The sequence below is a fragment of the Cupressus sempervirens genome, chromosome 9, assembly GCF_028749045.1.
Source record: "Cupressus sempervirens isolate cs-2001-9-10 chromosome 9, ASM2874904v1, whole genome shotgun sequence".
Lineage (NCBI taxonomy): Eukaryota > Viridiplantae > Streptophyta > Pinopsida > Cupressales > Cupressaceae > Cupressus > Cupressus sempervirens.
Window position 1 is genome coordinate 132057087 of NC_143126.1, and position 9200 is coordinate 132066286.

The 9200-nt window shown below is 35.9% G+C and overlaps 1 long non-coding RNA gene across 1 annotated transcript in view; it reads left to right on the forward strand.

Annotated features, from left to right (window-relative positions):
* The window catches only part of LOC149537878 (uncharacterized), a 63565-nt gene extending 56276 nt beyond the window's left edge, over positions 1–7289 (forward strand). Inside the window, exon 2 of the long non-coding RNA XR_016356500.1 lies at positions 6959–7289. This is a non-coding gene — a long non-coding RNA (uncharacterized LOC149537878). The remainder of the gene's footprint in view (positions 1–6958) is intronic.
* The last annotated feature ends 1911 nt before the right edge of the window (positions 7290–9200 follow it).

The window sequence follows — 9200 nt, forward strand, 5'->3', positions numbered from 1 at the left end:
ATTGAGTTGCATTATTATAATAATGTTAGTATAATAATGACTTTAAGTGATATTTCTAAAAAGAAAGTTGGAAAGTTTCTAGTATTGAGTTCTTTTGAGAAACTTCCACATTTTCTGAAGTGGATTTTTATGGAAAAATTTTGCCAACAAAAGCTTATAAATAAGAGCTCATTTCATTAGGAAAGGCATGCTTGATTATATATTTGATTTTGTGCCTTTTTGGCTTTTTCGTGGGTTCTTAACTATATGCCCTTGTTGATATATAAGGGTGGAAATTCTTTTGCAATTTAGTTGCTGAGGTATAGCTAAGTTTGCCCAACTTCTCTACTGTTCATTACTATATCTGAGAAGTGTTTTCATTCCACTACTGAAGTATACTAGATTTGATATTTGTTGGATTCTCCTACTATGTTCACTATGGCTAAGGAGACCAACATCATGGAGGTTAATTAATTGCTGCTGTTTGGCAATTAAGAAGGGATCGAACTAGTTATTGTGATAGTTGGAAGTGTCATTTTGGAAATACATGTGGTATTGGAGATTTCAGTTTGGACATTAGTGAGGTATTGCAAGTGATTGGCAACATTGAAATATGGCTAGCAAGTGGCCAAGTAAATCTCCTGCAATCACGTGGGTAACCCGTGAAGTGACATTGACATCAGACGTCCTTTATAATTTTGCTGTTGTTGTAATTGGGACCAGAACTCACCATTTAGATATTGGGCATGAAGTTTGGTTGCATTTGAAATTTGAGGTGGCAGCCGCCAAATATTGAAGCCATGTGAATGCATTCTAGACGTCCTTGCTAATTGGAGGCAAATTGCAAATGTATTCAGCAAACATGTTCTTGCAAAATATTGTAATTTGATAATAAGTTTTCTCATAAAAACCAAGGGTTTTTACAATACATGTATCAAATATCCTCTAAAGCCAATTACAAAATATGCAGAAAATGCTTAAGGACACAAAACTGTCATGAAATAATCTCTTCTGCATAATTAGAACTCATTTTATAATATTAGTCCAAAAGACTAAGTAACCATCCTTTTGGGTCGAATCAATGAAAGAAGGCTCCAAAAAGGGGCCAATGCTCATAAAAAATGATGACAACTGACTGGTAAACTACACTAAGTCATAAAAGAACCTAAGACTCACTCCTAACCATCCACAAAATGCTCTAACAGATCATAAAGACCCTAAAGATGTTTGGTCAAAGTCCAAGTTCGACCCAAACCAACCCGTAAAATTATTCCTTAATCCCAACTGATCCATAATACTAGGTACTCTCTTAACATCTAGATAACTTCTAAGACCAAGTATTATGGCACATGCCAAATTATTACTTTTCCCTCCATTTTCATTTTGAAATAATCAAACATACTAAATGACTTATAAATATGTCATTAAATACATTTGTCTTACAATATTGAATAAATGCAAGTGTTATAAATCAAATAACTTCTAAAAACCAATTCCACCCCACAACATGTGTAATTTTTGAAGAGGGAAACAATAATTAAATTCCCTTGGATTCCATACTTTATAAAAATGAATTTGGGATATTACCCACATCATAACTCTAAAATTCCTTCATTTCACATATCGCATTTGTTTGGAGAGCTTGAGAGGAAATGCGGCTAGGGTTTGAAGAAGCCTTTTTGTAGCTGCCATGACTGAATTTTGGACATTTTCTCCTGTGTGTTCTAGAGTTTGACGTCAAAGATAATCTGCCTATGTTAATACATTTTCCTTTGCCATTTGACTCAAAGGTGAAGTTTTTTGTTACATTTTGAATATGTTTTCATGATGTTGAAGCTACCATTTTCTGTTGTTTCTTTGAGCCCGAAATGGTTTTTTTGCTTTACTCTATCATTACTGCTGCTATTGCTAGGGTTGCAATTCTTCATTTTGGTTCCTCATATGCCTTTTACACCCATGATTCAACACTTCAAGAAAACAATATCTGAAAGTTCTAGAAAGATGCTTCACAGGAGCTTGTTGTTGATGTTTTTCCCTTTCCTATAGATGCAAATATCTTGTGGGTTTTCAAATTTTTGCAATTTGGTGTTGGCATTATTTGGAAGGATTCAAGTTTCTGCAGTTTACTTGCAATTACTCCAAATTGTATAAGTAAGAAAATGCTTCTTTTATGCTTGTGAATCCTGGTGACACCACCTTTTTATCTACGGAGAGCCTAGAATGTTTGCAGGAAGCCTAAACTAGATCATCTCCAAGGTGCCCTAAGCACATTTGGGCAGCAATCTTTTGACACTTGTAACTTGAGCTCGTGAGGCCTATCTATGAATTGTTAGGTACTATAGGATCGTAATATCCATGTTTATAATATCCTCTCAGTTTTGGGATATTCAATTTTGTTTGAAATTGGCAGAGTGATCTCGATCAATGCCAAACCTTGCAGTGTTCCTTAATAATTGGTGCATCACAATTCAATTTCAAACCATTCATTGTGGCATCATTTTGTTGGAACTGTTAGCTCTAGATGGCCGTGGGAACCCTAGTGAATCTCTTAGTTCCAAGAGATTCAATTTTGCTTGAAATTGGCACAACAATCTTGGTCGATGCCACTTATCGAATCGGTGTACCACTGCAAAAATTTGAACCATTTGTTGTGCCATCATTTTGTTAGCGCCATAAGCTCTAGATGGCCTAGTGAACTATAGTGACACCACTATTTCATCCATGGAGAGCCTATAATGTTCATGAGCATGCCAAACTAAAATGTCGCCAAGGTGCCCTAAGCATGTTTGGGCAGCAATCTTCCGACGCTTGTAACTCAAAACTCGTGAGGCCTGTTGACAAATTTTTAGATGGTAAAGGACTGTGATATCGATGTCTACAATAACCTCTCTTTTTTCTAGGAGATTCAACTTCATTTGAAATTGGCACAACAATCTTAGTCGATGTCAAACCTCATAGTGTGCCTTAGTGGATTGGTTAGATAATTGCACAGGTCAATTCAAGAATGCTCACATGTTTTATTGGTTATGTAGAATGCTTGTAAAGATGGGTGTACCTCATATTTTCATCAGTGTCATTAGCTCCATCAATGTTGTTAGCTCTAGATTTCTAGGTGAACCCCAACAACATTATTGTTTTGTCCACAGAGATCCTAGAACATTCATGATAACCCCGAACCAAAATGTCTCCAAGGTGCCCTAAGCATGTTTTTGCAGCAATCTTCTGATTGTTGTAACTCTAAACTCGTGAAGCCTATAAACAAACTTTTAGATGGTATAGGAGTGTGATAACGATGTATACAATAACCTCTCTTAACTCAGGAAGATTCAATTTCATTTGAAATTGGTACAATGATCTTGATCAATGCCAAGCCTTGTAGTGTGCCTTAGTGAATTGGTGGACTATTGCACAACTTTCAAACCATTCATTGTAGCTGTTAAGTTTCAGGATTTGCACCCTTTACTGAACTGGAAAAACATTCAGTAACCCTTACTTAACATGGGATTCACTTCACTATATGGGACTGGACATTGAGATGAAACCTTCGGATTCTAGGCCGGCTCCTATTGAATCTCTCCATGATAACCTCTTGAAACTTAAAGAAAACTTGAGGGAAAAGGGGAAGAAGATACTGAAAACCAAAACCTAAACCTTAAGTCTGAACTAAGGAAGTGATACACCAAAGAGGGATATGGAAATGTAACCCACATGTGATAGAGAGGATAATATAGCTTTATGAAACACAGATGAAGCACAACTTCCTATAAAGGCTTGCACAAATGATTTATAATAAGGTTTTCCACTGAAACTACAAAAAGAAAGACAAACTAATACCTCCTTTTGACTAATTTCACCCAAAAACACATGTTATAACCTACAAAAAAACTTACTGTTCTACACAAAGGTGCTGAAATGAGACAGAAAAACAAGGAATAATGAAACACTCACAAGTTAACGTATCTAATCATTTAAAAAGCACATAGAAATTGTAGAAAAGAAAAGGGGCTCACTGATAACTTCACCAAGCATAATCACACTACTGTAACCTGTATTACATCTCCAGAAATGAATTACAAACTTTGTAGAATGAAGTCCAGGACTCAGAGAATAGCCACAAAACTTCCATCCACACAAATCAGAACCTCTAAAATGAGTTGAAAAACTCATACTTAACATCTTTTTTCAACTGCATTTTACCAAAAGCCATAAATGCTGGGTCGGATTCAACCCCAAAGGCCAACTGAGTCCTTGACAAGACTTCAAAAAGGGGTACAAAATAGCCCAAAAGGCATGGTCTGATAATATCACCAACTGCCCCTCATAAATGTAGCCCCAAAACTCCTGCCAGACCCCAAAAGTCTCAAAAATGCAATAACTCTCCTAGACCAGACCAATAACTCTGCCAAAGTATCTTGTTTTGAATTTTAAAGCTAAAGAAAATATTTTAATCCTTTATCACATTTATTTAGTAATTCATTTATCTAGTCAGCATTAAATATTAATTAGATAAATGAATCATAAAAGCCTTTGATACTTATATCAATTAATAATAATACATAATCCACAATTCTTTATTCATTTATTTATTTATAATATATATGATTATTGTATTAATGGTATTATTAAGTGATGAGTTAAATCGCTCAATAACATTATTAATACAATTGATAATATATATTATAAATAAATAAATTATGGACTATGTAATTTTATTAATAAGTGATATAAGTGTCAAAGGATAAAAATATTTATTATGTTATTTATTATTATTATTATTTTAAATATTGATTAGATTAATGATATTATTAAAGCGACTCTAAAAACATCACTTAATAATCTCATTAATACAGTCAATACGTAAAAATAAAGATAATGAATAATATAATAGACAATTAAAAGTGACAGAATTAAAACACTTGTTCTACCTTGATAAGCAAAGGGCAAGAATGTTCAGCAGAGTTATATACCTTATAAAAGGTACACTTTGAAAGGCCATGTTTGGCATTAGTAAGGAACACCCACGGGATAGGAAAAGAAGACTTAGGAAATATTATAACAAAAAATTTCTCACAAATGCCAACCAAAAGAAGAAGCTTCTATGAGCATATGAAACCTAAAAAGACATTAAAGCATTTCATTTTCACACTTTCATTATTTAGAGAAGGCTCTGTTGTCGCCATGAGGAAAACGAGGGTTTGTTGGAGCCTGTGTGATGACATTCTGTAGCTCGAATCTGGACTTTCTAGGCACTTTCATGTGATATCACTACTTTTGGAGGTCAAGCCATTCATTTCTTCCATTGTCTTTATCTGTTGGGCTACTATAACAGAAGAAAATGAGAGAAAGGTGATCTGTTGTGCGTTTTTTGCTCCTTTCTTTCAAATTTGTTCTTTTTTTTTTAATTTGTTGGCTGCCATAGAAGGAAAGAGAACAAGTTGCTGAAGCTTTTTTGAAGCTTTTGGGGTTTGAGTCTGAGCATTTTCTGGGCATTTTTGTCATCCAGAATTGTTGAGTCTTCTGATTATGACCACCATGAAATTATTTTGCTTGCTGTTTGGGCGCCATTTCACTTCTATTTGCTGCTGTTATATGGGTTCTAGACCCCATTTCCACCCCATCTCTGCTGTAGTTAAACACCAGACACCTCAACTCATAGCACAAAAATGCACTCAGTAAGCATTGTTTTATCTTGGCATGCTTAAAAAAAACTGAAAATGTTTTATTTATTTATTTCCTTTCATGTGGGTTTTTCATTGCTGCATTCAGTAATTCTCTCTATGCATGCTAAATATATGCAATTTTCCTTTTAAAATGCCAGTCCATAAAAAAAAAAAAACGGGCTTGTTCTGGTTCTCTTTTGAGAACTTGCCTGTAACTGCTCATCTCCCTTCCAAGCCTTCTGCCCAGATTTTCTTTCTTCAGCTTCCTCCTCCTTACATTGCTTCTGCAGTTTGACTTCAATCTCATTTAGTTTTCTCTGCTGCTCACAAAAATGAAAACTCTGTTGGCATCTTGAACTTAATTTTGGGAATCTTGTGCTGTTCCATCAAACTTACATTTTCGGTCTTCTGAACATCTGGATGAGCATTGTTGCTTGTTGCAGGGGTTTGACAGGAGCTTTCTTGTGTGCGCTTTACATATGCTACTATAGGTGTATGTTTCAGCATTTATCATTTTTTAAAGGTTGTGCTGGAAGATTAATTCTGAAAGTCATATTTATTTCCATATTCAAAGACAAAAACAAAATGGGGTTTCTCCTGTAGCATCAGCTTCTGTTTGATAGCAATATCCTGCTGCCTTTAAAGTATGAGATGAATATTTGGAAACCACACTTCCTTTTCCCGATTTCATTTAATCCTGCTAATGAATTTATAGGAGAAGATTCTTTTTCATTTACAAAAATTGGTGTTCTAGCTCCTATGCCTTGTTCACACCATGTCTTCATGGCCTTGTAGCTCTATATTGACAATGTTTATGAAGGCGAATCTTATGCTGAAAAATCTAAAAAACCTGAAGTCAGCCACCTCATGATGTAAAAATGTCAGCACCAGTGAAAGAAAAATCGTATTTTCCTTTCTCAATGAATTCAGCCAGCTCTTCTATTCCATTTTTGTCTATAAAACAGTCATTGTTGCCATTATATCACTGTTTTTTCGTTTGATATGCATGTTTAAAAGATGCAAACAACATTCCTCGGTATCCCTGTTTGCTTGTTGCACATGTCTATAAATAATTTCATAATACAGATTTGTTAGTCTGTTCATCTTCTCAATCTCGTAGCATATCTTATGAGGTTCAAGCATGGGCTCGTGACACTCACGAATGGTTTTATTTCTTTTAGCATTAAATGCCAATATCACTGTTTGTTTTCTTTCATGACGGGATGCATTGACAGGTAGAATATGTAGTCGTAGAGGTAGGTAGTCATTGCTTAGATCCCTCGGGATCTAACATCAGTTCCCTTATGTTTTTTTTGCAGCTGTTGGGGAGCGTGGAGCTTGGAGCTGGACAAGTGCGGCAGGAAAAGAAACCATAACCAATCAAAACTGGTTATCTCTATTCCTATTTCTTTCATGTATATATTTATCTGTTAATGTATTTCTTGATGAAAGAAAATTAATCAATTATCCTCATAGCTTGTGTGAGATTTTCTCCATTCAGCATGTTAATTCATTTCATATTGAAAAAATGAAAATTGTACGTATCAGTGATGATCTATACAATGAACATTTGTATCTCTTTTGCGCATGGTTTCATAAATGATTGCAAAATGATAAAAATGAATAGAAAATGAATACTTTCTTTTGCAATGTTTTCTGCAACGTCACTTGAAGTAAAAATTCAGCATGTGTGAAATTTTGGTAATAGTAGCATCATTTTGTCGGCCTCATTAGCTCGAGATGGTTGAGTGAACCATAGTGACACCACTTGTTGGTCTACAGAGAGCCTAGAATGTTTGAGAGTGCCCCAAGCTTGAGCATCTCCAAGGTGCCCTAAGCATGTTTGGGCAGCAATCTTCTAATGCTTGTAACTCGAAGCTCGTAAGGCTTATCGACAAACTATCAGATGCTTTAGGATTGTGATATCAATGTCCACAATAAGCTCTCTCAGTTATGGGAGATTTAATTTCATTTGAAATTGGCTCTGCGATCTCAATCGGCACCAAACCTCATAGTGTTGCTTAGTAAATAGGTGCACCACTGTGCAACTTTTGAACCATTTGCTGTGGCATCATTTTGTCAATGCCGTTAGCTCCAAATGGCCTAGTGAACTTGAGTGACACCACTATTTTGTCAACAAAGAGCCTAGAATGTTTATGAGCACCCTGAACCGGAACATCTCCAAGGTGCCCTAAGCATGTTTGGGTAGCAATCTTCTAATGCTTGTAACTCAAAAATCATGAGGCCTATTAACAAAGTGTCAGATGGTACATGACCATGATATCAATGTCTACAATAATCTCTCTTAATTTTGGGAGATTAAAGTCCATTTGAAATTAGTACAATGATCTCAGTAGATGCCAAACCTTGCAGTGTTCCTTAGTGAATTAGTGCACCACTATGCAACTTTTGAACCATTTCTTGTGGCATCCTTTTGTCAGGGCTGTTATCTCTGGATGGTTGTGTCAACCCTAGTGACACTACTATTTCATCCATAGAGAGCCTTGAAAGTTTGCAAGCACTCCAAATCAGAACGTTTCCAAGATGCCCTAAGCATGTATGGGTAGTGATCTTCCAATGCCTATAACTTGAAACTCGTGAGGCCTATCGATGAATTATCAAACGATACATGACTGTAATGTCAATGTCTAAAATACACTCTCTCATTTCTAGGAGCTTCAATTTTGTATAAAATTGGCACATGATCACAGTCTGCAAACCTCGCAGTGTTCCTTAGTGAATTGGTGCACCACTATTCAACTTTTCAACTGTTCATCATGGTATTGTTTTGTTAGCCTTTGTTAGCTCTAGATGGCTGGTTGAACCCTAGTGATACCATTATTTTTTTATACGGAGAGCCTAGAATATTTGTGAGCACCCTGAACGGTGTGTGTCTAAGGTTCCCTAAGTACGTTCGGGAGCTATCTTCTGACACTTGTAACTCAGAGTTCGTGATGTCTATCGACAAACTGTCTGATGCTATAGGACAATGATATCGATGTCTACAAAAACCTCTCATTTATGAGAGATTCAATTTCATTTGAAATTGGCACAGTGATCTTGGTCAATGCCAAACCTCATAGTGTTCATTAGAAAATTGGTGCACCATTGTACAACTTTCAAACTGTTCATCATGGCATTGTTTCATTGGTATCGTTAGCTCTGAATGGGCGGGTGAACCTTGATGACACTACTGTTTCACCCATAGAGAGCCTATAAATTTTGAGAGAACCTCAAACCAGAGCATCTCCAAAGTGCCCTAAGCATGTTTGGGCAGAAAATGTTTGACGCTAGCAACTCAAAACTCGTGAGGTGTATCGATAAATTGCAAGATATTAATGGTCTGCAATATTGATGTCTACAATAACCTCTCAATTTTGGGAGATTCAATTTATTTGAAATTTCCACAATGATCTTAGTTGATGCAAAACCTCCTAGTGTTGATCTGTGAATTGGCGCACCATTGCGCAAGTTTCGAACCATTCAACCTGGCATCATTTTATTAGCATCATTAGCTCTAGAAAGTCAGGTGAACCCTAGTGACACCACTTTCTTGTCTAT